At 39.5% G+C, this 26,307-nt stretch overlaps 1 protein-coding gene and 1 pseudogene across 2 annotated transcripts in view; both read right to left on the reverse strand.

Annotated features, from left to right (window-relative positions):
* The window catches only part of fam110b (family with sequence similarity 110 member B), a 53,853-nt gene that overhangs the window by 24,697 nt on the left and 2,849 nt on the right, over window positions 1-26,307 (reverse strand). The window contains exon 1 of one of the 2 annotated variants that reach the window (XM_088320370.1): window positions 351-669. The exons of the other annotated variant lie outside the window; for it this stretch is intronic. The gene's annotated coding sequence lies outside the window, so the exon portion shown is untranslated. Of the gene's footprint in view, window positions 1-350; window positions 670-26,307 lie in introns of those variants that run through there. 2 annotated transcript variants of the gene reach the window in all.
* LOC148376734 (U2 spliceosomal RNA) lies at window positions 25,567-25,744 on the reverse strand (annotated as a pseudogene).

Below are 26,307 nucleotides of genomic sequence, written 5' to 3' on the forward strand. Positions count from 1 at the left end.
TTATGTTGACAATACCTGTGTATTATTTGCCCTCATGTAAGTTTTAGATCAGGGGATGGTGTCAATAGTCTGTGGTTGGCAATAATCTGTGGTCTTTTCAGCCCTTTGAGACTCTTTGTGATTAAGAGCTATACAAATAAACATGACTTGACTTAAATTGAATTGCTTTTATGGTCATTAATACGAAAAATATGAAAATTGTATGCAAACGAGATTAGACACGGAACTCCAGGCTAAATATGTAAAAAAAAAAACTTATAGGAGGGAAACAAAACAAAAGTCTAAATCCCAAAGCTCCTTCCATCCTTTTAGAAGTCCTACACACAGTATGTTAAAAGAAATGAGCTTACCACAAGTGCAGTTTCTGGAATTCCACACAGTTATCAAGCATTTGATAACCAGACGTAGGAGGAAGCACAAGATCACCGTGCACATCGCTGCCCATCGTTTGAATTTTGTTCACAAGGAACCACTATTGCATTGGCACATGATTAAATTAATGTTCCATCAGAGCATTTTTTAAAATCTATGACAAAAATGTTAAACCAAAATCTATTCATAAACTTCTTAGAGCAACGCTGATGCGTAGAGACCTGGCATCCAGCTCCAGCGTCTGCCCAAAGTGGTAAATAAGCACCGAGCTAAAGCACAGTCGTATCCAAGCTAATGGGTTTAGCACAGAGCCACTGATCAATTCTTAAAGATTTACAGTACGCTCGCCTCAACTTGACTCTACTGTATTTATAAAGCACTTTAGCAACAGTTGGGACAATAACAATGTGCGATACATTCGATCCAATATAGAACAAACCACAAAGATAAGGAAAAATATATGAAAATAAAATGACTCCATTTTGTGCAGGCTTGGGGAGTAACGGAATACATGGAACGGCAAAAATGATGTTGGCAAGCTGTTTGGATTTATTTTCATTTTGTTTCTGTCGCATTTTATGTTCGTTTTGCCGGAGATCAAAGCCAGGAGAGAAAGCTTCCCACTTGTTGTGAGTCATCATTTTATTCATATTTAGTTTATTTTGTCTTTTATTAGCATATTTGGTATTGGAGTCATCCAAAAGTCATTTAAAGTAATCCAGTTAAAGTAACCCTACCCAACCCTGGTCGCATTTTATGTTAGTTTTGCCGGCGATCAAAGAGATCAAAGCCAGGAGAGAAAGCTTACCACGTGTTGTGAGTCATCATTGTATTCATATTTAGTTTATTTTGTCTTTTATTAGCATATTTGGTATTGGAGTAATCCAAAAGTCATTTAAAGTAATCCAGTTAAAGTAACCCTACCCAACCCTGGTTGCATTTTATGTTAGTTTTGCCGGAGATCAAAGAGATCAAAGCCAGGAGAGAAAGCTTACCACGTGTTGTGAGTCATCATTTTATTCATATTTAGTTTATTTTGTCTTTTATTAGCATATTTGGTCTTGGAGTCATCCAAAAGTAATTGAAAGTAATCCAGTTAAAGTAACCCTACCCAACCCTGGTCGCATTTTATGTTAGTTTTGCCGGAGATCAAAGCCAGGAGAGAAAGCTTACCACGTTTTGTGAGTCATAATTTTATTCATATTTAGTTTCTTTTGTCTTTTCTTAGCATATTTGGTATTGGAGTAATCCAAAAGTAATTGAAAGTAATCCAGTTAAAGTAACCCCACCCAACCCTGAATACCAGTGTCTGAAATAACGTCTGCCCAGGGCGTGCATGTTTTACGTCGGGCGTACAACTCACAAAACGTCTCCGCCTGGGTGGCCGACAACTTTTTAACGAAAAAAAAACCCGAAAGAAACATTTGCTTTATTCTGATTTCGAAATCTTCGTTCGGTTTGGAAACTTGGGAATTTCCATTTCGGTTCGTTTGCCAATTTGCATACTCTGCAGCCGATCAGAAGCCTGCATCGAATATCTTTGTGCTTCCGGACTTTTCCCGAGCGTTATAAGGGCGTGCATTTATGTTCCAAAGGAGACGCACGGAAAAAAACAAGAAAATTGAGCCAAAACCTCAGCCCCAAAAGAAATATTCAAAAGAAGCTAACAAAATTGATGACGCTACAAAACGTAAACGTACATGAAAAGCATCATGGAAAGAGGAGTTCACGTGGCATGTAGCAAACATTGCATGAATGAAGATGGGTAAAATCAGGTACATAGTGATGGCAGATGGAAAACAGCGATGTCATATCCATGCAATGAATGTTATAAGTAGATTTATAATAAATTTAATTTTAAAGTGTTGTTCTGTTATATATTCTGATGATCAATCCTTAATACTTGTTTTTTTTGCGATGAGTCGTCTTATTGTGTTTCAAGTTGTGAAAAATGGGGCAGGCAACCTTATGGCTGGGCAGGCAACTTTTCAGAGTTTTCTGCCCTGGTGTCCGCTAATTTTTGTCATGAGTTTCAGACACTACTAATAACAATGACCTCCTTTTAGGATATCAGAATAGAGCATATTTTGTTTCTGTTTAACACAGGGTTGGGTAGGGTTACTTTAACTGGATTACTTTCAATGACTTTTGGATGACTCCAATACCAAATATGCTAATAAAAGACAAAAGAAACTAAATATGAATACAATGATGACTCACAACACGTGGTAAGCTTTCTCTCCTGGCTTTGATCTCTGGGAAAACTAACATGAAATGCGACAGAAACAAAATGAAAATAAATCCAAACAGCTTGCCAACATCATTTTTGCTGTTCCATGTATTCCGTTACTCCCCAAGCCTGCACAAAATTGAGTCATTTTATTCATATTTAGTTTCTTTTGTCTTTTATTAGCATATTTGGTATTGGAGTAATCCAAAAGTAATTGAAAGTAATCAAGTTAAAGTAACCTTACCCAACCCTGGTTTAACAACTGTATTGTGTAAAAAATAGAATTTCTTCCTTGGTTTTCATATATAGCTAGTCCCCATTAGGCCTGTTTCCCATATTCATGGTGTCGTACCCAACAGTTGAACCCTCATTTTGTACTTGTTTTGTATTTTTAAAGTGTCTTTATTTTGAAAGAAAATTTAACACCTGGAGTTGTCTTTCTTGAATCTGTTGAGTTATTTGTGTTATGTTTTGGGACAAATGAAAATCTTAGAGGAGAAAAACAAACCGTGACGGAAACATGGCTATATAGAGCCAACTACCGTATTTTTCGCAATATAAGGAGCACCGTGTAATAAGGCACACCTTCAATGAATTATATATTTTAAAACTTTTTCCATACATAAGGCGCACCGCATTATAAGGCGCTACAGTAAAGGCTGTAGTTACGTTATGCAACCATTAGATGGTGCCGCGCTACAGGGAATGTCAACAAAACAGTCAGATAGGTCAGTCAAACTTTATTAATAGATAACAAACAAGCTTTCCACAACTCCATTCACCCCCAAAATGAATAAACAGCCGTTTTATTATTTTCTCTGAGGTAAAGCATTTTCGTGACACATCTTTAACATCTTTGAACAACAGCAACGCATAACATTTTACTTTTCCTCTATTTAGTCAACACGCAAAAAAACGTCTGATACTGTTATGTTAAATTAAACGTTAGTGCAATCGCAATATAGTGACACTCGTAATGTGCAAAAACAATAACAAGTGCAAAACAATAACAATAAAGCAATAACATAATAACTGTAAAATGTAAAACGTAAACAGCTCATCCTCGAGCTTCCTCCACTTCGACACCATCGATTCATTAATGTTAAACTCTCTTGCTGCTGCTCTATTTCCGTGTTCTACTGCGTGACTGATCGCCTTGAGTTTAAACTCTGCCTTGTAAGCGTGTCTCTTAATAGGAGCCATTTCAAGGTCTTTATGAAAACGCACAAATAAAAGAGAATCGTTGTTTAATATTTCCCAGTGTGCACAGCGCACTTCTTCTTCTACGCGAAAAATGGTGGCTGCTTACCGTAAATTGCGAGACCTGTCGCGGCTCAATATTGATCCATATATAAGGCGCGCCGGATTATAAGGCGCAAAGTCAGCTTTTTTTAAAAAACAGATTTTAGGTGCGCCTTATAGTGCGGAAAATACGGTACTTTCAGCTACTTTCAAATGCAGGAACTAATCCGATTAAGGTCTTAGTCCGACTGTGAGTATTCCGACGATGGTTGGGTTAGTCATTTTATTTTTCCAATTACTCTGGCATGTTTACCCATTTACGTAATCCGATTGCTTGTCAAGTTAAGTCCCATTTAAAGGTATAGTCCTTAAACACAAAAAGTCTCAAGATACTGCACAGGCCACAGTTACAACATCCCCTGAGCTGAAATCCCTGCGGTTTCCCTCACATTGGACATGTAGTACATAAATGAAATATTATGTAATATTTCCTTATTGGATGCCAATACAGCTAATACTCTCCCTACTCGCTAAGACGGCTTTATCGTGTATTGGTTTATTTCTCTGGGACATTTTCATTTCATTGTCTGCGCCCGACACGAATATTCCACATGTGTATTCATCTATGGGGATGTCGCAGTTGTATTCATCCATATATACCGTAAATTCCGGACTACAGAGCTCACCTAATTATAAGCCGCATCCACCACATTTTAAGAGGAAAATCGATTTTGTACATACACAAGCCGCACCTGTATATAAGCCGCACGCACCCATATTTAAACATTGAAACTAAATGTCCTTCATTGAAGTCCACAGTCCAAAAATCACAGCCGGTAAAATGAACGGAAAATGATACCGGTACTTAAGGTTTAATGCAGACCTGCAGAGTCCGGGTCCTGTTGAAAGTAATCCAAGGAAAAAAGTGTATATTTACAAAGGTAAGGTTGGGAAAAATATATCAGATGAACACATTTACTCACGCAACTCATTTTTCTTTAACCAACTTTTCTTTCCTTGTCTGTCCCTCACCTTTAGCGGTCCCCACTCAAACTCGGCACCCCGCGTTTGTTCCGCCCCTCATTTTTCGATCATCCGTGCAAAACATATCAGAATAAGTGTCTAAAATAAATACATTACAAAAATATACAGTTGCAAATACATACTATACATGGGTTACACATATTTACAAAGAAAGACGGTCCACCGAGAGAGTTTTCAAAGCTTTAATAATAATAATATAGCTTTGATAGGGCAGTTAATGGTAGCAACACTCGAGCGCCGCTATTGGCTAGCCACAGACAAACACATCTTGTAAACACATGGAGCTCAACTATTGGAGTGCAGAGGAAACAACCAATGTATTGCCTCTGTGTAAACATAGTCTGTGTTTACGATTGTTTAAACATTTTCCTCAAAAAACATCGCCATCTCTGTGTGAACAAACACTAAAATGATGAAACATAAACCAAGTCAAGTCAAGTCAAGTGAACAGATTATTGCAAACCACAGACTATTATTACACCATTCAAAGCGCTACAACTCTACGCAGCTAGCACCAAACCCTCTCTCACCAAGCGCCAACTGTTTCTATCCAAGTGTATGCAGCAGATGTGACTGACAGGCACACTTGTAGCACCTCTATCTACCTGGCCTGCATTCTACCTGCGGATTAAGAGAGATGGCTGTTAGGATTGTATAATTATATTTATCCTACAGTTGACATTTAATATGTTATATGTGTTCTCAGCCATTTTTGAAGAGTTCTCAGCCTGCAAGGCCATGAGTTGTGTTTCGATGTACAGACTGTGTTTTGTTCTCACATACCAACGGATGTACCCTGACCTATGACCTGGCATCCCATAACTCAAGATTGTTCTTCACCAAAGAGCCTGGGAAAAAGGAGTTTCCCAGGACCAAGGTCACCTGTCATCATTGGATGGAAAGCAGACCTTCGAAAGAAGACTAATCAACTCTACGTAGCAAAGGCAAAAACTGAATATTAGAAGGGAGGTTTTTCGAGGAGATCCTCAGAGCCAGAGCCGAGCCGAGCCAGAGCGCAGCAAGCAGGGCAGAGCGAGCGAAAAGATGTCTAACAACAGAATGTCGGCGGCTCTCAAAATGATGATTAATAAAGTAACTAATTATAAAGAACCGATTCTCTTTGTCCTATATTGCAGAGCGTTTTATTATAAATGTTGGAAACGTGAACCTAACATTTAATTGGTCCTTCGAAACCGGATTCCAAGATACCAGATGATTCCAGGACGCGAGAGGAAAATCCAGGAAAGACTGTGGCCACAGCATAAAGACCCTTTTTCCGGGACTGGACCTTCCCTCGCAGGCTGGGATCTGACGGTTGACGGAAAGCCAAGGACTTAGAGAATCGTGAGTAAAATTTATTCGTAACATTGTGTGCATGTAGATAACCGGTAAAAGAAATTGACTCGCGAGCGGGGGGGGGGGTAGATTCTTAAGGTTTAAGAATCCTCCGTCGAAAAGATTAAGAATTCTCTGTAGAAAAGGAAAATCTTAACAGAGACAAAGTTTAAGAATCCTCCGTTGAAAAAATAAATTACGGGGGGCAGATTCTTAACAGAAAAACCCTGACAATTCTAGACTCTATCAGGTAAATAGTTTTCAGACAGTTAAAATTCCGCGGGAGGCGTGGACTCCCCTAACCCAGCGCTTTAAAGTTAGTTAAATTTCACAAGGATGTGCGGAGTCCTCTGTCCACTGAAAATAAGTGGAAAGAAAAAAAAAAATAAGAACAAGCGATGTAAGAACGTGATCACGATAAAAAACAAGACGTCTGTGTGATTGAGAAAGAGCGAATGAAATATAAAGTTGCCCCTGGGCAATTGTATTTTATAAAAATAATAATAATAATAATAATAAAAAATACTCGATGAACCCATAGGTGAAGAGTCATTTATAGGGAAGACCCGACCGCAATCGAGCCTCTGCGTTACTGGATAAAAGTGAGAAATTTGGGAAAAATATAAATGAGCTATTTAGATGCGTTAAATCAAAATAATGCCAGAATAATACCGAAAAAGATAAAATATTCCTGTTTTCAGTTCAAAAAATTGGTAAAAAAGGACTGGGAAGAATAGGAAAAAATCTAATTGAGTGAATTGAAATACACTAATTTGAGATAAGGGCATTTTTATACCAAAAAATATTGAAAAAATTGTTTATAAATACTTTTTTTTTCTCTTTAAATTAAAATGGAAAAAATGGATTGAGTGAAATTCAAATGAGTAAGATAACTCATAAATAAATAGATGCCATTTTCACATTAAATAGGTGAAGCTAAAATAGTAGATTTAATTGGTTTAAAAAAAAAAAAAAAAAAAAAAGGGAGAGAGAAACATAAAGGGGAAAGTTAATTAAATATTAAGAGAGATAATTTGGTGAAAATTAAGTGAGACTAACCTTAATACAATAGATTGGGAAAAAAAAAAAAAAAAAAAAAAAAACTTACTTTTTCAACATTGAACTGTTTTAAATCTAGAGTAAGTAAATGGGTAGAGTGGAGCACATTATAGAGTGCTTTTGAAGATCTTCATTGACTTGAAATGCGTTGTTTAGATGCAAACCATTTGCGATTTATGGCATTACCTTTGTGGAAATACCGTAATGTATCCTAAAAAGGAGGATAACGAATATACAGGGCCATATAGTGAACCGCGTCGATTAAAGGGAGGAAGAGCAGGCACACAGTAATATGCCTCGCTCCACGCCGCCCCCACAATATGCCAAATCATTCACATGCGCTAACACCCCCCAGGCCATTTACCCGCTTCCGAGGAGAAGCCGGAGCCTGGTCACATAGCATGTCAGGAGAACTAAAGAAGAGAAAAGGGAGTTATTTTTCTGGGTTGAATAATGGTTTTAAATCTAGAAGGGGGATTCACACGTGACACCGAGCAAGCTGTGAATAATTAAAAAAAAAAAAAAGAGGTGAATATGAGGACGCAGGAATTAAGTGGACACTAAATTGAGGAGAAGATAAAGTTATAGTGAAACAATATTTACACAGAAATATTTGCATGTAAGATGTTACATACAGTTGAGATTTGTGTAATATGCATTTGGTGAAAAATAGTCAAAACATGTGACAGTAATTTTATAGATAAGCTATAAAAATAAAAGAAAATTATATAAAGGATGAAAATCTATTTGAAGGCAAATGAACATAGACATAACATATTGTTTTGCTTTAGAACAAGAATTGAGAGAATTGCAAAGTATTACAATAATAAATTCGACTACAAAAATACTGTAGTGATACAAAAACTACACTATTTTGTTGCCATAATGAGAAATATTATAGACTAAAAAATATATATATATATATATATATATATATATATATATATATATATATATATATATATTAGTGAACTATCGTGAAAACACTGCAAAGGAAGGAAACGTTTGATTTTACAGCAAAAGTGTTGCTCTAACGATGTTTTTGAGTTTCAGAATTTTGGTTCTTGTCTCATTTGGACTCAACAATCCGCTGAGGAGAAAATGGAGGAACGGTGAGGAAAAAAAAGTAGCATTACTAACGATGATGAAGATATTTGAATGGGATGAACGATGGTAAGTGAAAAACCAATTTTTATGATATTAAAGGAATATGTCAACAATAAAGGCGTTACAGGTGAGAACCAGAAAAGTTTTGTGTTCATATTCGGCCGGTATGAACCATAACTATGATAAGTAGATCTCATCTTGTTGGAATCCATCACAGCGATCATCGAGCAGCGATTGGAGGACACCCTGAACTGGTTGCAAGCCAATTGCAGGGCACACAAAGATAGACAATTCACTAGCTCATTCACACATAGGGACAATTTGGACCAGTCAGTCCACTTGAAATGCATGTTTTTTGAAAGAGGAAAGTAAACCGTAACAATGAGAGCATGCAGGCTGGCTTGGAACACACACACCTGTTCCCAGGTCCTTAGTAATGCCGCACACGTGCTGGCCACTGCGCCACCGTGCTGCACACACATATATAATATATATCTCATCTCATCTCAGCAGCTGCACCGCTTATCCTCAGTAGAGTCGCGGGGGTGCTGGAGCCCATCCCAGCAATCATCAGGCAGTGGGCAGGGGACACCCTGATATATATGATTTTTTTTTAAACTGAACTATCAATAATGATAATATGATAGGAATTTTGAATTCCGTGTACTAGCTTGCTAAAAGATTTATAGATCTTGGCAGAACCCCTGAAATTTAGTGATACAAAGATCGAACTTATAAATCGGTGACAAATATAGTAGATATCTGCGTATTCATTCAGTTTTGATCATCGAATTATTAATTTATTTTCTGCATTTGTTGATGGTAATTGCGAATAACAGGCTTGTCTTTTTCCATTTTTCTACTTACTGTACTTTTCTTTAACATCTTAGTACAACATAGTTCGTGATATCAATCATCAAAACAAATGAGCCGTTTGAAAGCAAGCTCTCTTTGATGAATTGAACAAGGAAAAAAGCCGTTTGTCTAATAAAAAGACTGACCTTCGCTCGACAAGAATTACCAACAACAATGACGTAATCTCGAAGCGACGAGATCTCATTAGTGAAGATCGGCGTGCAGGAAAATAAAAAAAAAAAACTCGTACAGCAAATTCAAAATAATGACAAAGCTTGTAATGCGTTAAATCTTTGTTAAAGAGTAAACTAAATGATAATGAAAATTTAAAGGAAAAAAAAGTTGCGTCCCCAGCATAAATGATGCGTCTAGGACAGGTAAGTGGGAAAATGAAAACACTGAGTGTATAATACAAGATAATTATACAGAATAGTTTAAAAAGAAAGGATATTTGAGTAAACAACTAATCATTTTTCGTTGAAAATGCGAATAGCAAAGGGTAATAACTTTAAGACGTGTAGTTTTGCTCCTAATAAAGCAAGGACGATTAAAGCAATGAAGATGACTAAAAACGGTCCATAATTTTAGTGTCAATCTTCTCGTTCGTAAATGGACAAATTCAAAAGAGGCGTAATACGTAAAAAGATTATTTCCTTAGTTGTTCTCGTATTAAATAATACATTACTCTCAATAAAATAATCAAAATTTTGAAAGAAGTTTGAAAATGACGACAAACTAACACAGAAAGGAAAATTCGAGATTAGAAATCATTAATAACGTAGCTGAAGCTATTTCAGTCAATGAATGAAATGTTTCCTTTAAACAAAGGAAAAAAGAAACGTATTAATAGTCGGACCAGATCATGTTGATCTGTATAGCCTTGGTCACGGGGGATCTTGAAGGGCTGCTTAAAACAAAGACTAATGCGTAAAGACAAAGATTGTTGCGCGGAATAAAGATTATGAAAATAAAATAAATACACTCAACAAGACATAAGTGACGAGTATGTATTGTTCTATATTGAATCAATAAAAGATTGATTATGGTTACAGAGAGAAGAAAATACAATTAGAGAAGTTATGACATTAAGTTCGATTTGGCATTTTTTGAGAAATTTTTGTTGATCTTTTGAGATTTTTGATGTTTAGTGTGAGGGTTTGGAATTTTGACAAGTTTAGCCCAAAGGACAATTGGGAGGACAAATGATTACACACTGAATTTTTTTAGAATGAGTGTTACAATTGACAAATGATAAACAAATGTGTAACAAATACTGATTTATGGTTTGGTTAAGTTAAAAGGAAACGGTTTCTATGGAAGAGCATTTTTAGAAGACAATGAGAAACTGATCAATCTTGAAGAGGGCCATAGGGAAAAAACGGATTAGTTGATTTTGAGACATATCGGGCTAATTTAAGAATAATTGCATGGGAAATAAATGAATAGAAATTAATTAAACTAAGATAATGTCTACTAGTAGTTAAATTGAGAAAAATTTGAATAATCCGGTTAATTTACAAAAAATCCCACTACGTAAGCACAGTGGAATTAACGAGACTCTCAAGTGCCAGTGAATTCCGCAAAAAGACTCTTTCTAAGTCTCCAAAGGACATATAAATCTGTCAAAAAGAGGCCATGGACTAATTTGCTGAAAGAGCCAAAGACATCAGTCATCCATTGTCTGCGCCGCTTATCAACAGCGAGGCCAAGGGAGTGATATGGAGCACATCCCAGCTACGCTCATAAACAACGAGCTCACGGGAGTGTGGGGGTAACACACACGGCGAGACGTAAAGTGTTGGGCCTGCGGTCGAAAGGTCACATGTCCTTTGAATGTGAAGAAGAAAGCTCTGCTGAGCAACACCAAACAGCGTGACTAGGCCAAGATAGTATTCAGACAAAGTCAAATAGATAGATAGATAGATAGATAGATACTTTGTTCATCCCCGAAGGGAAATTCACATTTCCAGCAGCATCCCTGAGCTGAGAACAAACAATCGAGAACAATCGAAAATAACACGGGAGCTGCTGGAGTGGCTGCCATTCGTGACGGCGCCGGAAGAAACGATTCAATTTGAATCATGTACAAACAAACAAACAAAATATTATTGCATATGGTAGCAGTTCTTTTTTCGAGCAAAATATAGAGTGGTTTTCGAGTGCCCTCTTGGAAACAAATGAAAATCATGGAACTTCAATGGACGCTCAGATGCCAATTTTTGAACGCTCATTGCAAATCCTGTTGCGTTTTTGCTTTGGAAAATAATTGTTCATAAGTATGAAACTGATTGTGCTTACTTGAATAATGATTTGTGTTTATGGTAACTGTGTGTACAAAATAATGTATGCCATAGCAGCAGTATTCTTACCTGACCCACTCAAGTCACTGTTTAAACAGCATAACTGGCTTATGGATAGATGCGTACCGCATATCTCGTTGTGCAAAAAGAAGAGCATCAAATGGCAAGACTTGGAAAAATTAGTGTACAAAGGAGAAAGGCTCTTTTCTGGTCAGTGACAGTGCAGTCAGAAGTACACTTAATAGAAGAACAAGAATGACAAATCTTTTTAACCGGAGAGGACGAGGAATTCCCGAGAAATTATGGTCTCAGGGGCCTACTGACGTGGGCCTTGTAAAAGGGGCATCCCCTGTAGTAGTCAGACCAAAAAACAGAGCATCGCCCTAGAATAAAACAATATCCACTCAAGCCAGATGCTATGGCTGGGATACAACCAGTGATTGAAAATTTAATAAAAGCAGGGGTGTTAGTGGAATGTGCCGACTCCCCAGTAAACACGCCACAACATGCACTCTTGGTTAATATCGTGGACCTATAACAACTCTGTGACAGTGACTGTGCCACCAAATGCCACCATTGTGATGTCCATACCGATAACCTCTTTAAAAGGGTTCCAGTGAGGCAGTCTAGGGAGACAGCCAACACATATTACTGGGCAAGGGTGGGAGGAGTACTGGTGGTACGTGTTTTGGACACGGAGCGTTCCAAGGGTGGGAGTATTTGGTTATAACGGAAGCAGGGGAGTACTGGACCCCAGGGGACAGCTCTGAGGCCCAGTATTTCAAAAAAATCGGGTTAAATTGCAGCATCAAGGAAGCAATTTACAACTGACTATAACCGTTACAAACCAGACAATTCGACCTCCGGGATCAGATTTTTTAACAGCACGTGCTGGGGTTTCACGTTATGGGCCTGGTCCTCGGGCATGGACCCCTTTTTTCCCGGTCGTAGTGTGTGTAAATGACAGTATGAAATCGACTGATCAGCCAAAATTAAGTAACTACTCTGTAACGACAAATATCACATCAGTAAGCATGTCAGTCGAAGACATTAATGGGTGGTTCAAAGTTACCACAGGAATTTCAAGGATAGATAACAACTGGTTGCTAATGGCTGAGCAGGCGGCACATGCTGTCATGAATGATTGTGTTGTGTGTAGTCTGAATGATATACAATGTCACCAAATGTTGACAGTCAATATAACATTTAAACCACTCTCCCGGAGTGACATCTGGTGGTGGTGTGGAGGAGACAAGTTGTATGATAGACTACCGTACAATACCACAGGATTGTGTGCATCTGTGTCTCTTATTTTACCTGTGTCTATAACCGCCACCACAATCCCTGAATTGCTAACATCTGTGAAGAGCTTGTTATCACATGCATGGAAAAGTAAAGGTCTACCTATGCCTGGAGTGACAATGATCCTACATACATCGACAGCATCGGTGTTCCAAGAGGCGTACCAGATGAATACAAATCAGCAGATCAAGTAGCAGCGGGTTTTGAATCTTTGATTTGTTATTGGTGTACAATTAATAAAAATGTTGACAGAATAAACTATATCCATTTCAATGTGCAGAAGTTAGGAAACAAAACAGAACAAGGTTTCTCCGCCATACACGAGCAACTCTCTGCTACCTCCCTCATGGCTTTCCAGAACCGGATTGCTGTTGATATGCTACTGGCTGAAAAGGGAGGGGTCTGTTCTATCTTTGGTGACCAATGTTGCACGTTCATACCGAACAACACGGCAGCAGACGGAAGTCTGACAAAGGCCCTGGAAGGCCTCAGGTCACTTAACAACAAGATGAAAGACCACTCAGGAGTTGACACATCAATGTGGGATGGTTTTGGAGATACGTTTGGGAAATATAAAAAATATTAATATATGGCTATAGCCGTTTTTGCGGCAATTCTCACATTGTGTGGATGTTGTTGTATTCCGTGCATAAGAACATTGCTAATGAGACTAATTACAACAGCTCTTGCCCCAATGCAGGCAAAGATGGTACCTTTGTATGCTCTGTTGCCCTCGGACACCGATGCTGATGATGACTCTGGCAATTACCATAAAAATGACGATGGTGAAAATTGTAATGACACAAATGTTGATGATGATTTCCTGTCTCTGCATTTTCCTTATATTTACTCAGATCCTGGTCATTATGACGACAACCTCTAAGTGTAACAACTGTGTTGTATTCATGATTTCTCTGTTGAAAATCGTATTGCGAAATGACAGTTGAATGAAGTATTATATCAACTGTAGGATAAAGAGGAGGGAAATGTTAGGATTGTATAATTATATTTATCCTACAGTTGACATTTAATATGTTATATGTGTTCTCAGCCATTTTTGAAGAGTTCTCAGCCTGCAAGGCCATGAGTTGTGTTTCGATGTACAGACTGTGTTTTGTTCTCACATACCAACGGATGTACCCTGACCTATGACCTGGCATCCCATAACTCAAGATTGTTCTTCACCAAAGAGCCTGGGAAAAAGGAGTTTCCCAGGACCAAGGTCACCTGTCATCATTGGATGGAAAGCAGACCTTCGAAAGAAGACTAATCAACTCTACGTAGCAAAGGCAAAAACTGAATATTAGAAGGGAGGTTTTTCGAGGAGATCCTCAGAGCCAGAGCCGAGCCGAGCCAGAGCGCAGCAAGCAGGGCAGAGCGAGCGAAAAGATGTCTAACAACAGAATGTCGGCGGCTCTCAAAATGATGATTAATAAAGTAACTAATTATAAAGAACCGATTCTCTTTGTCCTATATTGCAGAGCGTTTTATTATAAATGTTGGAAACGTGAACCTAACAATGGCCAAATCTATGTGCCTCAACATGACAAATGCAAACGGGAGCGCTTGCTGATGAGTATTTTAACCACAGAAAAGGACTGGGCAACGGGCATTGTGTGTGGTAAGGTGGTCTGCTACTGTGGCAACACCACATCTGACATAAACACATGACTAAGAGAGCTGCAACCAAAAATATAAACATTTTCATGTTCCTGAATACAAACCTATAAATCTGTCGTCACTATAGAAGGTACTTTTTTTGTCTTGTTTGCATTCCTGTACAGTTTTTGCCTTATTCGTTACAAGCAGGATAGTGTAATATGTTAACTCACAGTGCATGGGAATTTTTCTTCTTTACAGTGTAAAATAACCAGTGTTAATGCAACACTCATAGATAAGGACCATATGTTGAAATTGTACTCTGTAAGTGTTAAATTACTACTTTTACTGAGGACCTTAAAATAATACACCGGTAATGATACTGTGCCACTATAAGATAGATAGAGATAGATATAGAGATAGATAGACTAGATAGATTAGATAGATTAGATAGATTAGATAGATTAGATAGATACTTTATTCATCCCCGTAGGGAAATTCACACTTCCAGCAGTATCCTTGTGTTAAAAAATAAAATAATAAAATAAAAGAAATAGAATACAGAAATACCCAATATAACGTGTTGATGTAGGGTATTTAAATAGTACTACATAAAATACACACTGTAATAAAAATAGGGTAATATGCAAAATCGGGGGTGGGCTTTAATGTGGGCTTTTACTCCCCCGGATAGGTTAAAGAGCCTCATGACATGAGGAAGAAATAATCTCCTCAGTCTGTCCGTGGAACAGGACTGTGACAGTAGTCTGTCGCTGAAGCTGCTCTTCTGTTTGGAGATGAATATAATATATATAAATAACATCTACAATCGAATGCATACAAATTAACTATAGCATTAATTACCGTATTTTCCGCACTTTAAGGCGCACCTAAAAGTCTTAATTTTTTTCAAAAGCTGACCATGTGCCTTATAATACAGTGCGCCTCATATATGGATCAATATTAAGTCGCAAAGTCTTGCAACTAAAGCAAGCAGCCGCCGACTAGATTTTCCCCCGAAGGCGAAGTCGTCCGCGGTGTATGTTGGGATTTATTTACTGGCGTTTCATTTCCTAACCAACGTGTCAATCATTATTTGAATCAGTCACTATTGGCTAAAGTTATTCGGAGGTAAAGGGGGCGGATCCTTTTTATCATTTACAGGCTCGCATAGGCTAAAGGGGCAAAACAAAGCCTGCAATTGGCCGAAAAAGATGTGTCAATCATCAGTTGAATCGATCACTATTGGCTAAAGTTATTCGGAGGTAAAGGTGGCAGATCCTTTTTATCATTTACAGGCTCGCATAGGCTAAAGGGACAAAACAAAGCCTGCAATTGGCTGAAAAAAAGATGAATGTGAATAGCAAGTTTGGTTGTCTACGGCATAGAGGAAACATGTTTTACCATTCTGTATTTGTAAATATTTTACTCTCCTGGATTTACTACACTCACGGATATAAGAGGACCATGGTTGCACATTATTATTAAACGCAACGACTTCGGTGAGCTACTCCGGTTATATATTTTCTCAGTATCTTGTTTCAGAGTGATATCGATGTTTCTGTGATGGGTCTTTTTTTAAATTAAACTCAATTCCAAGTGTTTATTGTCATATGCACAGTAAAGTTGCGAGCAAAAAAAGAAAATAGAAACTAAGGAGTGGTTGGCATTTCTTGAATCCCAAGACATTAATCTTCCGAGTGATATTTGGAACGATGCATTTGAGTGACATCGTACGGACACCTCATCCGCACGTGTTCTCGACACGTATTTGCTTCTTTGCAAGCTTTCGGAATGTTAAGGGGGTAATAAGTTGGACTGAACTATCTGACTGTTTTGTCCATGTTCCCATTGTAGCCTTATAATCCGGTGCGCCTTATGTATGGAAAATAAAGGACCAAAAACTATTTTTTGGGGGTGCGCCCTATACCCCGGTGCGCCTTATAGTGCGGAAAATACGGTAAGTAAACTGGATGGTCAATCTAGTACCTATTTGTGACGGTGAATGAGAACGGTTGTTAATCTCTGTGTTTTCTGCAAACGGCTGGCAAAAAACTCGCCTACTGCGAAGACAGCTGGGATTGGCTTCAGCACCACCAGCGACTCTAGTGAGAATTAGCGACCTGGAAAAAGGATGGATAGTAATAAACCTTTTGTTGTAACAAACTAACGACCATGCGTAAAGCAAATTGCTCTTAGGGATCATTAAAAACTAACCTCCCCAAAATCTTAGGAAAACATAAGTGAGTAGATCCTGTAGCTGTTTGAATAAACTATAGGCTATACCATCAGGAACAGATGCTGCGAGAAAATCTGTCTTACATAATAATTTATTATCTAACATTGATGTGAAGAGTATATGTAACAGAGCCCGAGGATGCCGGAGTGGCATCTGTCTCCGTTTAGAGGAAAACTGTTTTGGCCCTGTTCCAAAATCTGACCTGAGAGTGCAAGAATTTGATCAAATAGAGCAGGGGTCGGGAACCTTTTCGACTCAAAGAGCCATAAAAGCAAAAAATATTAATTTTATTTTGGGAAAGAGCCACACCATATATTATGAGACAAATTTACAAAATTGCTAAACCCGCACCCCAGACAAAAGCTTCAGCACATTTATTTTTGATGATTTGATAAAAATTATGAAAAGAGAATAATGCCAGAGCCCCTGTCCCAAAATCAACAAACATACCACTTTAAAATTGTCTCTTTCTTGCAATTACTCAAGATCGGTTAAACTCCTTTTGACCCTTTTTTTCATACATATTGGTTTCAAAACCAGATGCAAGTTGTTATTGTGTAAAAACATCACAACATTCTGCAAATAGGGAGCCTGATGCGCTCACTTTTGGCGCAGATGGCGTAGGGCGAGAGATGGGAGGGAGTGCTTGCGCTTTTTGCATGGCTCCACCCATCCCTCCCACTCACCCAATCAAAAGACTAAGTTCTCTTCCGGTGTTTTGGCGTATTTACAGTGTGTTCTGTGGATTCATCATAAGGTATCTGAACACTGAACACAGATTATATAGTGAACTTTTATATAAAGGATTCTTTAGCGTTGTACAGCCAAAACGAGTTTTTTTCCCCCCTTTTTTGTGTGACACCTTGTCTGTAAATTGTAGTGAAAAACGTGCCCTATATATACTGCGAAGTAACGCCGTAATACTTAGCTCTGGATTGGCTTTGCGTGTACCTGAATAGGACAAACAACTCAAGTTTCGAATAGGATGGAAAAATTTTGCATGCAATCAAATTTGTCTCTGAGCCATAGATATTCATAGAAAGAGCCATATATGGCTCGCGAGCCATAGGTTCCCGACCCCTGAAATAGTCTATTAGGGTTAGGGTTAGGGTTAATAGACCATACAGTCATACGATTTTAACTAATGTGTAACATTCTAATTTTGAAACTAAGTAATCGCTAAATCTTCCGTTCATGTGGTTTTAGCAGGGCAATCCACACTTTAGTCAAGTCATGTTTATTTGTATAGCCCTTAATCACAAAGACTATTGCAAACTACAGACTATTATGACACCATCCCCTCATCTAAAACCTACATGAGGGCAAATAATACCGTCTCGATGACTTTAATGCACAGGGTTGGGTAGGGTTACTTTAACTTGATTACTTTCAATTACTTTTGGATGACTCCAATACCAAATATGCTAATAAAAGACAAAAGAAACTAAATATGAATAAAATAACTAAATTTTGTGCAGGCTTGGTCAGTAACAGAATACATGGAACGGCAAAAATGATGTTGGCAAGCTGTTTGGATTTATTTTCATTTTGTTTCTGTCGCATTTTATGTCCGTTTTGCCGGAGATCAAAGAGATCAAAGGCAGGAGAGAAAGCTTACCACGTGTTGTGAGTCATCATTTTATTCATATTTAGTTTCTTTTGTCTTTTATTAGCATATTTGGTATTGGAGTCATCCAAAAGTCATTGAAAGTAATCAGGTTAAAGTAACCCTACCCAACCCTGGTCATGCACTACTCTCCGGTCTCCCGAATTCCAAAATCAAGAGCCTGGTACAAAATGCTGCAGCAAGGCTTTTAACTAAGACAAGAAAGTTTGATCACATGACCCTGATTTTAGCTAACCTGCATTGGCTCCCGGTTAGCTTATATATATATATATATATATATATATATATATATATATATATATATATATTATATTTTCCGCACTATAAGGCGCACCTAAAAGTCTTAATTTTTTTCAAAAGCTGACCATGCGCCTTATAATACAGTGCGCCTTATATATGGCTCAATATTAAGTCGCAAGGTCTCGCAACTTACGCAACAGCCGCCGACTCGATTTCCCCCCGAACGTGGAGTAGTCCGCGGTGTATGCTGGGATTTATATACCGGCGTTTCATTGGCTAACCAATGTGTCAATCATTATCATTTGAATCGATCGCTATTGGCTGAAGTTATTCGGAGCCTCGGATAGGCTAGAGGGTCAAAACAAACCCTGCAATTGGCCGAAAAAGATGTGTCAATCATCAGTTAAATCGATCGCTATTGGCTGAAGTTATTCGGAGCCTCGGATAGGCTAGAGGGCCGAAACAAACCCTGCAATTGGCCGAAATAGATGTGTCAATCATCAGTTAAATCGATCGCTATTGGCTGAAGTTATTCGGAGCCTCGGATAGGCTAGAGGGCCAAAACAAACCCTGCAATTGGCTGAAAAAGATGACTGTGATTAGCAAGCTTGCTAAAGTACGCCATAAAGAAACATGTTTCATTAGTCTGTATTTGTAAATATTTTACTCTCCTGGATTTACTTCACTCACGGTTGTAAGAAGACCATGGTTGCGTATCATTATTGAACGTGAGTACTTAGGTGAGCTATGCGGCTTTATATTTTCTCGGTATCTTGTTTTAGAACGATCTTGATGTTGCTGTGATGAGTTGAGTGAATTCAACTCAATTCCAAGTGTTTATTGTCATATGCACAGTAAAGTTGCGAGCGAAAAAGAAAATAGAAACTAAGGAATGGTTGGCATTTCTTGAATCCCAAGACTTTAACCTTCCGAATGATTTAACGATGCATTTGAGTGACATCGTACGGACACCGCATCCGCACGTGTTCTCGACACGTATTTGCGTCTTTGCAAGCTTTGGGAATGTTAAGGGGGTAATCAGTTGGACTGAATCATCTGACTGTTTTGTCGACGTTCCCATTATAGCGCCTTATAATCCGGTGCGCCTTATCTATGGAAGATATAGGACCAAAAACTATTTTTTGGGGGTGCGCCCTATAACCCGGTGCGCCCTATAGTGCGGAAAATACGGTACATTCACCCAACAATTTATGCGCTCTCGTTTCTTGAGGGAAAAGATGAACAAGAAAGCCGACATTTTCACACGGGGACAGATATAATTTAATTTACAATTTAACCAAGTGTACTCCATCGAAAACGGACACATTCGTGTTGTTGGAGTCTCTGGAAAGCCCTCTTCTGAAGTCCTTTAGCTCTCCCCCCGCATAATGTCTTATTACATAAGGTCTCAATAAACTGGCGAGGAAAGCGAGCTCTGTTGTGGGCACAGAGCTCGACAGCCTGACAACAGTAGCTGAGAGACGGGCACATATATATATACCACAGTTTAGGTTGGCTTAAGATTTGATTTTAAGGTTCTGTTGGTAGTATACAAAATCATGCATGGACTTGCTCCCTTCATATCTTTCAGATTTAATTTCCCCCTATGTTCCGGTCCGGAGCCTTTGCTCTGAAAACGCTGGTCTACTAGTGATCCTCTCTTTGGCATACGTGTCCATATCTTGCGGCACAATCTTGAGGAATTTCCAGACTAGCCTAGAGACATTGTCACTCAGGCTAGTCTTGGGTTGTCCCCTAAGCCTTCTGCCCCCAGGACATGTCTTTTTGAGGAAACATTCAGATTAGACGCCCGCACAACCACAGCTGGTTCGGGTCAACAAGGAAGAGAAACGAAACCACACCAAGTCTCTGCAAGATAGGTTTACGCTGCAGGGAACTCAAATCTTTTTTCTGTATCCGATCTGTGAAAGTCCGTCTGAACGGAACATATCTGATTTTTTCACACCATACCGAGGCCACTTTCATATTAGGTCCTAAATCCGATACGCATCTGATCTTTTGAAATGTAACTTCTGTCTGAACAGCCAAGGTGCATTCAAGCAACCTGCAACCTGGTACGTGGGAGATGTCACTATTCTGCCTTCAACCAAATGGGAGGAAGCGGATAATCAAACAACCATGGCGGATGAAAACCCGGATATTCATGATTTCAAGATGAACACTTGTTTATTTTGTAACTCTCACAACACCCAATATCCCGTCACACACAACCGGGTTCCTAACATGTTCCTCGACATCAATGAAATGAAATGATCTGCATTTATATAGCGCTTTTCAAGTCAATGACTTCCCAAAGCGCTTTACAGTGTGCTTCACATTTCCCAATAGCGGCCTTGTATTGCAGCCATGTAAGACGCTAACCTGCTTATTGGGGGTATTAGGGGTTCAGTGTCTTACCCAAGGACACTTCGACATGTAACACGGACAAGACGGGATTCGAACTGGGATCCCTTGATCCCAAGACAAGCGCTCTACCTCCTGAGCTACTGCCCCTCAATGCCGTGAACAACAGTGGCTTATCAATGTGATAGTATCCTCAGGTGGTAGTTAAAAATATTTACATTTAAATTACACCACAAGGACAGCGTTCAATGGGGGGAAAGCGAGGTGTAGATTTAAATCATATTTGGAGCGACAACTGTCATGTTCAACCCAACACTTGTAACAAAAACCTGTATACAAAAAAGACACAGAGAATTGTGTATGGTTTACTTGCAAGGGAAGCGAACGGAAAACTGCTTTTGGTTACAGTTCCTCCAACTCACTCCAGAGCAATGATCCCTTACCTTGCTTTTTATTCAGAACAGGAACACCCTGGTTACAATGCCATTTCAACACTAAGGGTTAGGGGTTGGTTGAAAGTTGAATTTTTCCATTGAAACCAGTTCTTGCACAACAACTTGTTATTTGAAATGTGACTGATTAACTCTCTTCCAATATACTCAGGAAAAGATCCTTGGCTTTCAGGTCAAATCTGTAACTGATTCACAGCATTTATTCTCTCTTGCCAGGGTGTAGTGGACGACTTTTGCTGAGAGAATATCTTATTTTGTAAGCACAATATCTCACAAGAAAACATATAACACACATAAATTATAGTAAAGTTGAATAACTTATGTACATTATTCCAACAACAACGCTCCGTTGTTAACATCCATGAGTACTTCTGCAAGCATGAGCGCATTGCGTGTAATGTCATGTGTTTTCTTCCAGTTGTGGCTTTCACACAGGAAAATAAGTCGCATACAAGTCGAAAGGGCAGCACGGCATGGCAGTGGTTAGCGCGTGTGCGGCACAGTTCTGAGGTCATGGGATCAAACCTTCCTGTGTGGAGTTTGCATGTTCTCCCCGTGCAAAAACATGCATGTCAGGTGAATTGGCCTGTAATTGGCCCTAGGTGTGAACGAGCGAGCAAATTGTCTGTCCCTGTGTGCCCTGCGACTAGCTGGCAACCGGTTCAGGGTGTCCCTGCAGCTTGTGACCAAGAAAAACAAAAAGCTTCACTGTAAAATGAAATCTTTCATCATATCAATTTATATTCATTCATTTTCCAGCCAATTATCCTCAGGAGGATCACAAGGGTGCTGGAGTCCATCCTAGCTGACTTCAGGCGGTGGACTAGGGACCTTGAACTGGTTGCCAGCCAGTCACAGGGTACACAGAGACCGGAAACCATTCACTCACACACTTATCCCTGTTTAGAATTTGGACTTTGACCATTCAACCTGCCATGCCTGTTTTTGGTGTGTGGGAGAAAACCAGAGTACCCGGAAAAAAAAACACTCAGGCATGGGGAGAACGTACAAAATTCACACTGGGAAGATGGTAGCTGGATTTGAATCCACAACCTCGTAGATTTGAGGCAGACCTGTTAACCAGTCTTCCACTATGGTACCATAACAATACATGTTTTTGGAATAACGGAGAAAACTTCAATTCTGTATGGTTTAATGACAACAAAGGTAATTCATTCATTCATACCTGTCGCGCTCCAGGGCTCCATACTAACTGTCGTGTTTTCCCTTACAAAATACAAAATAATCTTACACCATATTTTAGTTTAACATGTTATATTGTACATGTTTCGTTATATCATCTCATTTCATCTCATTAGCCGTACCGCTTATCCTCATTAGGGTCGCGGGGGGGCTGGAGCCCATCCCAGCCATCTCCAGGCAGTGGGCAGGGGACACCCTGAACTGGTTGCGAGCCAATCACAGGGCACACGGGGACAGACAACTCATTCGCTCATTCACACCTAGGGACAACTTGGACCGGCCATTTCACCTGAAATGCATGTTTTTGGAATGTGGGAGGAAACCCACGCAAGCACGGGGAGAACATACAAACTCCGCAGAGGAAGTCTGGAGCTGGATTTGAACCCACGACAGGTTCCCATGACATGAACTGTGCCGCACAAGCGCTAACCACTGCGCCGCCGTGCTGCCTCGTCATATCATATATATTGTTAATTAACATTGTGTTGTGAGATCCTGAGTTGCTCGACACGAATGAGGTTTATTGTAAAAAAAAGTTCAAAAGAGAAGTCGCTTGAACTTTCAACCCTGCGGCTTATTCAGTGACGGGGCCAATTTATGTCATTTTTCTAATGGCCGCCAGCGGCGCTCGAGTACAAAAGGTAAGATTTAGACCGGTGGAATATATGCGCCGAGGAAGACTGCAACTTCTTAGCTTGAGCGCAAATTAAATTAGCGTAGACATATCCTCATCATGCAAATTGCAAAAAGAAAGGCACATGAAATGATCTGCATTTTATATAGCGCTTTTCAAGTCAATGACTTCTCAAAGCGCTTTACAATGTGCTCCACATTTCCCAATAGCGTCCTTGCAGCCATGTAAGGCGCTAACCTGCTTATTGGGGGTAGTAGGGGTTCAGTGTTTTACCCAAGGACACTTCGACGAGCGCTCTACCTCCTGAGCTACTGCCGCAGCTTTCAAGCTAAACGCAATCGAGCAGTCCGATAAAAAAGGAAACAGAGCTACTGCACTTAAACTTTACTTTGCGAGCGTGTTTTAGAATAAGGGAGCGTGGGACGACGTCTATATGACAAAGTCTCATTCCCACACTGAAGGAAGACGACTTTGATGACCTCAATTATAAGGAGGAAGATGAGGACGGTTTACCGTGGTTTCTACATGTACGGTATGATTTTTTTAACAGACCCGTTTACTGTGTCGCGAGCGTATTGCTAGTAGCGTTTTGCTACAATTCACAGGCACGGTTTGGGATGAAAGTTATAATATTATTATTAAAGCTTTGAAAACTCTCTAGGTGTACCGTCTTTCTTTGTAAATATGTGTAACCATGTATAATATGTATTTGCAACTGTATATTTTTGTAATGTATTTATTTTAGAAACTTATTCTGATATGTTTTGCATGAGCAAATGAGAAAGAAGGGGCGGGGCAAACGCGGGCTGACGGGAAGTGGAGTAAAGGTGAGACGTGTTTTTGGACGCCGCCGACAATAGTGGATATATATATTTCCCACCCTTACCTTTGGAAATATACACTTTTTTCCTTGGATTACTTTCAACGGGCACCCGGACTCTGCAGGTCTGCATCAAACCGTAAGTGTCATTTTCCGTTCAATTTGCCGGCTGTGATTTTTGGACTGTGTCGTGTATGGGTTAATTTTGTGTTTGTGTTGCATTTTTTCAATGTGGGCGCATGCGGCTAATATACAGGTGCGGCTTGTGTATGTACAAAATCGTTTTTTCTCCCGAAATGTGGTGGGTGCGGCTTATAATCAGGTGCGCTCTATAGTCCGGAATTTACAGTAAGTAGAATTTTCTTATTCAAATTATTAATTCCATTTCTGCATTACATTATTGTTTGTAATATACTGATTAAAGGGATAACCACAAACCTGTCTTTTTTCATTTCCTCCTTTTATGCGTCCCTTTTTTCTTAACTTCTTAATACAACATCATAATTCGTAATGTAATGCATCAAAGCAAGTGAGCCGTTTGAGAGCCGAGCCGGCCCTCTTCAATGAGTTGAGCCGAAAAAGCCGGTTCTCTAAAAAGAGACGGACTTCCTTTCACTACACAACTACCACGGAATGATGCATGATGGGAAATCCCCAGCCAGACGCATACACACAGTAGCATCAAACCGCTCGCTTCGTTTGCAACGAAAAAAAGCGATACAGAGATAGAGGCTACCGCGGCGAACTCGTTCGACTTGATTGATTTGCTGTTTCGTGATAGTCAGTGTATACCGGATGGTACCCATCATTGTCAAATTTGCGTTTTTCCGTACAGATTTTCTCGTACGTCGTACACGTCTTAAAATGCAAATTAAACGTACTTTGTACGGCAAAAACGTACAGGTTGACAGGTATGTTCAATAAATGGTAAAAAAAAAAATTCAACTGACTATTTTTAGTCAAGGCCCCTTCTTAGCTTCAATGTTCTAACCGTAGTAGAAAGTGTCTCTTATATGCTACTGATTTGAAATGAGGTGAAAGAATAACCAATTATTCAGCAGAGAAGCCCCAGGTCTGACATTAAAACTCCAATCAGAGCCAGAAAAAGTCCTGACTGTTTGTGTTGGCCTGCACTAAATTATCCAGGATTAGTCATCATGAATGCAGACAGAAGCAGTGCATTGTCAGCAGGCTTTACTCTGGGGCCCTGATGGAAAACTCTGACTTACCGTAAATTCCGGACTATAGAGCGCACCTGATTATAAGCCGCACCCACCACATTTCGGGAGGAAAACCGATTTTGTACATACACAAGCCGCACCTGTATATTAGCCGCATGCGCCCACATTGAAAATACGCAATACAAATACGAAATTGGGGTTTTGGGGGTTTTTAAGGGTTATTGTTCTATCTTCGTTATTCATTATCCATTATCCGTTATCGGTCAGTTCATAATACGCTACAAAGCCTAGGAGCCGGGACTCTTACTCTCAGCCAAAAGGCCAAGCTAAGGTCCTAGCCCTAAAGCCTTGCTGCGATCATTGCGAATGCACCGTTCCCAGAGGTACTGCAATACCGGGCCGATGCGTGGAGTGGACAGAGTAAGCTCTTATTCCATCTCCGGATTGCAAAAATCAAAGATCATGGCTTCTACACAATGTGAGGTTTGAACAACCAGAACCACAGCCCTGGCCTGTGTGTCATAAGGCCGAGAAGCGATTAACCCATACCCGATACAGTCCAAAAAACACAGCCGGCAAAATGAACGGAAAATGTTACCGGTACTTAAGATTTAATGCAGACCTGCAGAGTCCAAGTGCCCGTTAAAAATAATCCAAGGAAAAAAGTGTACATTTCCAAAGGTAAGTGTGGGAAAAATATATAGCCACTATTGTCGGCCGCGTCCACAAACACGTCTCACCTTTACTCCACTTCCCGTCAGCCCGCGTTTGCCCCGCCCCTTCTTTCTCATTCGCTCGTTCAAAACATATCAGAATACGTTTCTAAAATAAATAGATTACAAAAATATACAGTTGCAAATACATATTATACATGGTTACACATATTCACAAAGAAAGAGGGTACACCGAGAGAGTTTTCAAAGCTTTAATAATAATATTATATATATTTCATCCCAAACCGTGCCTGTGAAGGGTAGCAAAACGCTACTAGCAACACGCTCGCGACACAGTAAACAGCTCCGTTAAAAAAACATACCGTGCTTGTAGTAAGCACGGTAAATTGTCCTCATCTTCCACCTTATAACTGACGTGGGCAAAGTCG

Source organism: Urocampus carinirostris, chromosome 1, assembly GCF_059441175.1.
Source record: "Urocampus carinirostris isolate Australia breed hairy pipefish chromosome 1, RoL_Ucar_1.0, whole genome shotgun sequence".
Lineage (NCBI taxonomy): Eukaryota > Metazoa > Chordata > Actinopteri > Syngnathiformes > Syngnathidae > Urocampus > Urocampus carinirostris.